This window comes from Pteropus alecto, unplaced genomic scaffold (genome assembly GCF_000325575.1).
Source record: "Pteropus alecto unplaced genomic scaffold, ASM32557v1 scaffold20, whole genome shotgun sequence".
NCBI classification, from domain to species: domain Eukaryota; kingdom Metazoa; phylum Chordata; class Mammalia; order Chiroptera; family Pteropodidae; genus Pteropus; species Pteropus alecto.
Window position 1 is genome coordinate 8,302,276 of NW_006436298.1, and position 6,632 is coordinate 8,308,907.

General features: G+C 31.3%; 1 protein-coding gene across 2 annotated transcripts in view; it reads left to right on the top strand.

Annotated features, from left to right (window-relative positions):
* Window positions 1-6,632, top strand: part of FCHO2 (FCH domain only 2) — a 104,296-nt gene that overhangs the window by 15,161 nt on the left and 82,503 nt on the right. The window lies entirely within an intron of this gene.

Genomic DNA, 6,632 nt, shown 5'->3' on the forward strand with positions numbered 1-6,632 from the left:
CCTGCTGTTTATTTTCTGTGCTGTAATTGGAGTGCTTTTGATAAACTACAAGTCAGTTTGTTACCTCTCTTGGTTAATCATTTCAGAGGCTTCCCATTGCTCTTAAGATAGGTCTGCATGGTCTGACCTAAAACTACTTTTCAAGCTTTAGGCACACCAGACTCCTTATTTTTTCCTCTCCAGAGACATTGGTCATATTATTGACAGGCTTCTTCTAATCCAGGCTTTGTACATGCTTATTCCTGTCTTCATTTAGTTAATGCCTGTTTATCCTTTAGTGCTCAGCAATGTGGTCACTTTTCCAGAAATGCTTTTCCTAATCTCTCTGACTAGGTCAGAAACACCTATTATAATCTCTCTCAACATCATATACCAATTTGTAGTATTTATAAAATTTTGTAATTATTCATTTTGTTATTTCTTTCTGTGTTCCCCTAAATGGGAACATTGTACAATATTCTGTTGTAGCCCAGCACCTAGCACAGAATCTGGCACAATTAAATACTCAGATTTCTTGAAGGAGTGAATGAGAAAGAAAGGAAGAAAGGATAGACACTTACATATATGCTATGCACTAAGAATTTTGCATACGTTATCTCATTTAACTATCAAAACGCTAAGTTCCATTTTACAGATAAAAAAATCGGAGCCCCAAAAGATTAAATGACTTCCCAAGTCAGTCATTCAGACTTTCTTCTTGCCCTCCTTCCTTTTTTCCTCCCTTCCTCCCTTCAATAGCTTTATTGAGGTATAACTGACATATACTGTACATATTTAAAGTATATAATTTGATACATTTTGACATATATACACTCATGAAACCAACACCACAATCAAGACAGTGAGCATCCCTCCACCCCATCTCTAAGCATCTACTCATTTTTTTTTTTTTTTAAATAACTTATTTGCTTCTGACACTTAGGTCAGTTTGCATTTTCTGGAATTTTATATAAATTGAATTGTGCAGGATGTACTTCGTTGTCTGTTACTTTCACTCAATATAATTTTGAGATTGATTCATGTTGCATGTATCAATAATTTTGATATTACAGGTAATACTGCTTTGAATATTCTTGCACATGTGTCTTAGTATACATGTATACATTTATATTAGGTATATACCCTGGAGTAGAATTGCCAGATCATAGAGTGTGCGTACGCTGTAGTAGATAATGCCAAAGTTTTCCAAGGTGGTGGATCCAGTTTATACCACCAGCAGCCTTGTTCGAGAGTTCCAATTGCTCCATGTCCTCATCTACACTTGGCATTGGCAGTCTTTTAATTTGAGTCATTCTGATAAGTAGTAATATCTTATTGTGGTTTTAATGTGTATTTCCCTGATGAATAGTGAAGTTGGCCATTTACATTTTCTCTTTTACGAAGTACCTGTTCATCTCTTTCCTATTTTTCTGTTTTTTCTCCCCTTTTAAAAATTAAAGTGAAGAAATTCTTTATTCTGGGTAAAAGCACTTTGTCAGTTATGTGTTACAAACTTATATAAATGCCCTTGATTTTTATATATTGTCTGTGCCCAGCAGCAGCCTGGCAGTTCTTGCTTATTCTGATAATTTGTGTGTAGATTCTTTTGGATTTTCTATGTAGACAGCCTTATGCAAATGATAGTTTTATCCTTTCCTTTCTAACCCTTTTCCTTTTATTTCTTTTTCTTGAATTATTGTACTGACTGATATCTCCAATGTAATGCTAATGGTGATAGCAGGCATTCTTATCTTGTTTCCAGTCTCATTTCACTCTTAAATAGGACATGTTTATTCTAGTTTTTTTTCCTTACTACTTATCAGATTAAGGAATTCTTTTAAATACTATTTTGATACAGTTATTTTATCTTTCTTTTTTCCTTCTTTTCTTTTTTTAAAATTTTTTTCTTTTTGCTGTTTTTTTTGTTTTCCTCTCTTATTTTTTATTATCTTTTTCTTTTTTATTTCTTTTTTTAAAAATTTTTTAAAAACATCATGTATGGATATTGAATTTCGTCAAATACTTTTCCTGCATTTTTGAGATGATATATTTTTTCCTTTTCTTTCTTTTTTCCTCCCTTGTTAATCTGAATTACATTAAATTTTGAATGTTTAACTTCTATTCCTGTTATAAACTCAGCTTGGTAGAGATGATATTTTTATAAAATGTTAGATCAATTTGCTGCTATTTTATTTAGGATTTTTGCATGTATACATGTGTGAGTGAGATTGGCTTTTCTCTAAATGTCCTTGTTAGGTTTTGGTATCAATGTTTTTTGGCCTTATAGGGAGTATATCCTATTTTTGTATTCTCTGGAAAAATTATGTATTATAGTTTCTTATGTTTTTCTTAGAATATGCTGGTAAAGCCATCTGTGCTTGGAATATCTTTGAGGGAAGGTTTTAAAAATCATGTTTAATTTCTTTAATAGTTAGAAGTGTGTTCAGCTATTCCGGTTCTTCTGTGAATTTGGTAAGTTGTATTTTTAAGGAATTTTTCCATTTCATCTAAATTTTCAAATTTATTGGCAAAAAAGTTATTCTTCATATCCTCTTATGAACATTTTTTTGAATGTCTTCAGTATCTGTACTGATGTCCCACTTTTCATTCCTGACGGTTTTTGTGCCTTCTCTTTTACATGATTAGTCTCATTTAGCATTTGTTGATTTTAATAGTTTTTATAAACAAGCAACTATTGGATTTGTTGATCCTCTCTTTTTGTGTATTTTATTTTCTGTTTTATTAACTTCTGTTCCTTATTTCCTTTGATTTTGTGTTCTAGTTGCTGTTCTTTTTCTAACTTTTGAGATGAATTCGTAACTTAATGATTTTCAACCCCCTTTTTCTTCCAATATATTCATTTAAGTCTATAAATGTCTGTCAAGCATTGCTTTTGTTGCTCCCTACTCATTTTGAGAAATAAGATTTTTATTATTTGAGTTTTAATATATTTTGTGTCATTGTGCTTTCTTGCCTCCTGGGTTATTTAGAAGTATATTTCTTAATTTCCAAATGTGTTGATTTTTAAAGGCATATTTTTGATGTTGATTACATGCTTAATTTGTTAGAGAACATACTCTATGATTTCAGTGTTTTGAAATCTGTTAACTTTTGGTTTATAGACTAGGATAGAGTCAATTTTGGCAAATATCTGTATGTACCTAAAAAGACTATATTTGTTGGATACAAGGTTGTGTATATACTTATTATGGTAAATTGTTCATTTCTAATATATCTTTACTGTTTTTTTTAATCTTATTTTATTAGTTCCTGAGAGAGTTGTATTGCAAATTTTCCATTTTGATTCGTGATTTTTGTTTGTTAATCCATATAGTTCTGTCATTTTTTGCTTTATATGAGGCATATTAGTAGGTGGATATAAATTTGGAACTATTACATCTTCAGGTGAACTGAAATTTTTATCATTATGGAGTGTACTTTTATATCTTTTGCAGTGTTTTTGCCTCGGGGTCTACATTGTTGTTACTGCAATGTCATCAGTTTGCTTTTGGTATTTGCCTGGTATATTTACTTTTTCTTTTCTTTGCTGTGTCCTTGGGTTTAGGTATGTTTCTTTCTTATTTTTAAAGCCATTTTGTCAATCTTTATCTTTTGATTGGAATATTTAGTTAATTACATTAAGTGTAATTAGAGATATATTTGGTTTCAAATATATTTTCTTAGAGGTTGTCAGACTTTTTTTTTTGTAGAAGTCTAGACTGTGTGCCATCCAGTCTCTGCTGCAGCTATTCATTTCTGCTGTTTTGGTACAAAAGCAGCTATAGTCAATACATAAACAGATGAACATGGCTGCGTTTTAATAAAACTTTATTTATGAAAACAAGCAAATGGGCTAGATTTGGTTGATGGTACTGTAATTTGCCAACCTCTATACTGTTTGCGTTTGTTTTCTATTTATCCTATTTGTTTTAAACTTTTTCCCTCCACTTTCTTGCCTTTTGGCCTATTTTTTAAAAATTCTGTTTTCTGTTAGCTTAGAAGTCATACCTTTCTCTGCTGTTCTTCTAGTTGTTATTCTATAGGTTATAACATACTTCCTTGACCTATTAATTTCTAATAATAATTGGTACTGTTGTCCTCTTCCTGAAAATGCAAGAAGCTTTTAGCACTATCACCACCTGACTTATATGCCATTTGTGTGTGTGTGTGTGTGTGTAACTTTTTACTATGAAAATTAAGTTACTCATTTTTAAAAACTTTGTTGTGGAAATACACACTTATATGCCATTTTTGTTCTGTATTTCTTTACTTTTTTATTATGGAAAATTTCAAACTTCATCAAAAAGTAGAGAATATATTATAAACCACTCAGTAACAAACTATGATACAGTTTCAACAATTAGTATTTTGCCAGTCTTGTTTAAAGCAATTCCCTGGTATCAAATTATTATGTACGTAATACTTATGTAAAGTCTTTAGCAGCTAAAGACTTTAATAATAATCTAACAAAATTAATGATAATTTAAATATATTCTCATATCTAATCCAGCTTTATTTGTTGTCAGATTGTTATGAATTTTATCTTCTATATTCTTAGTCATTATTTATAGTTATTAAAATTATTTTCTTTTTTTCCAATACTTTGTCCTGGATCATTTTTTCTTCTGTTTTAAAAACATCTTTTTAATATTCTCTTTAATGTGGACTTGCTGGTGATGAATTCTCAAGTTTTGTCAGTCTGATCATATTTTTATCTTCATTTAAAAATTTTTATTATAGATAATTTCACACTTATAAAACTTATACAAAAGTTATGAACTTGTTATACTTTCATGTTGTAGCCACCAAGGTTCAACAGTTATCAAATCATGGCCAGTTATCAACTCATGTTCCATCTATTCCATGCCATTGCTACTGAATTGTTTATGAAGCAGATTTCAGACTCAGTAACAATACATTTCATCCATTAGCATTTCGGATGTGTATTTAGAAAGTAAGGGCTTTTAGAAAAACATAACTACAACAGTCAGTGTTCCAGACTTTGGCCATTCTAATAGTTATATAATGGTATCTCTTTTTAATTACATTTTCCTTAGGACATGTGATGTCGTACATCTTTTCATATGCCTATTTGCTGTCTGTATATCTTCTTGGGAGAGGTGTCTGTTACGGTCTTTGGCCCATTTTTTAATCAAGTTGTTTGTTACTGTTGAATTTTAAGAGTTCTTTTATATTGGGTGTGTCTTTGCAGATAGTTTCTCCGGGCCTGTGACTTGTCTTCTCATCTTCTTGACATTATCTTTCACAGACCAGAAGTTTAAATTTTAGTGAAGTCCAGCTTTTCTTCACAGATTGTGTCTTGGTATTGTATTTAAAAAGACATCACTATACCCAAGGTTCTAGGTTTTCTCTTGTAGTATCTTCTAAGAGTTTTATAGTTTTGCATTTTACTTTTTCGTCTTTGAGTTTTAACAGTTTGACTACGGTGTTACTAGGTATAGATATCTTTTTTATTTATCTTATTAAGATTTGTTGGGCTACTTGGATCTGTGGTTTGATATCTTTTGTTATTTGGAAAAAACTTCATTATTATCTCAGCAAATAATACTTCTGACCCATTCTTTCTCTCTTTACAACATATGTTAGACTTTTTTTTTTTTTTTGCTTTGTCCTTTATTTCTTTTTCTGTTTTACATTCTTTTTTCTCTCTTGGCTTTATTCCAGGAGATTCTTCTCACCTGTCTTCTAGTTTATTCTCACTAAAGTATACTGAATCTACTGTTAAACCTCATCCATTGAGATATTAATTTTTGTTTTGTTTTTCATGTAAACGGTTTGTATTTTTTACACATTCGCTGTGCTTTCCTCTAGTTTTTAAAAATAATATCTAGTTCTCTACTGAAATTCTTGGTTTAATCTACTTTCTCCTTGAACATAATAAATAAACTCCTAAGGTCTAAGTTTTACAACCGCAGCTTTTGGAACATTGCTAATTTGTTCCTGTTGTTTTTTGTTTATCTTATTTTGTTTCCTTATGTGCCTGGTAGTTTTATGAATTTGTATGAGGCATCCATATAGGATCCAGTATCAGAGTTTGAAAAGATATGGATTGTAGACCCTTTGAGAGCTTGCCTACTTATGGTTCATTCTTACTCTTAGAGTCTCAACTTAAGGGTCATGAGATTTCCCATGCTTCCCACCATTGGCAAGTCTAAATCTATCATTTGGTTTTCCTTATCCTGTGAGGTTCTGGAAAGCTCTGCTTCACTTCTCAACCTTAGCTGCCTCTTCTAGATGCCCCCAAGGGAAAAGCTGCCCTATGTATCTGACTCACTTCTCTGGATATTCCTCTCTCGGATCGGATTTTAGCCTACGGATTCTTAACTGCCTGTTTAGTTCTCTGATGCTTTTTAGTCACACTGCCATGTTCCCCCATATTTTTTCTAGTTTTCCTCATTGGGAAGTTTTTATATCGATTCATTATTACTAGAAATTGAACCACTTTTTTCTAGCTGTTAAACTTCTCCATTGAGATATTATTATTACTTTTTGTATTAACTTTTTAAAAAAATTATTAAAATACTGCCTTTGTAATGTAGTATATTAAGAGGACAAAGTTTAAAGGAGCAGGAAAAAGTCACAACGCCAGCAGTGAGAGGCAAATACTGTTAGAGAGCTGAATGGGGCTGGGA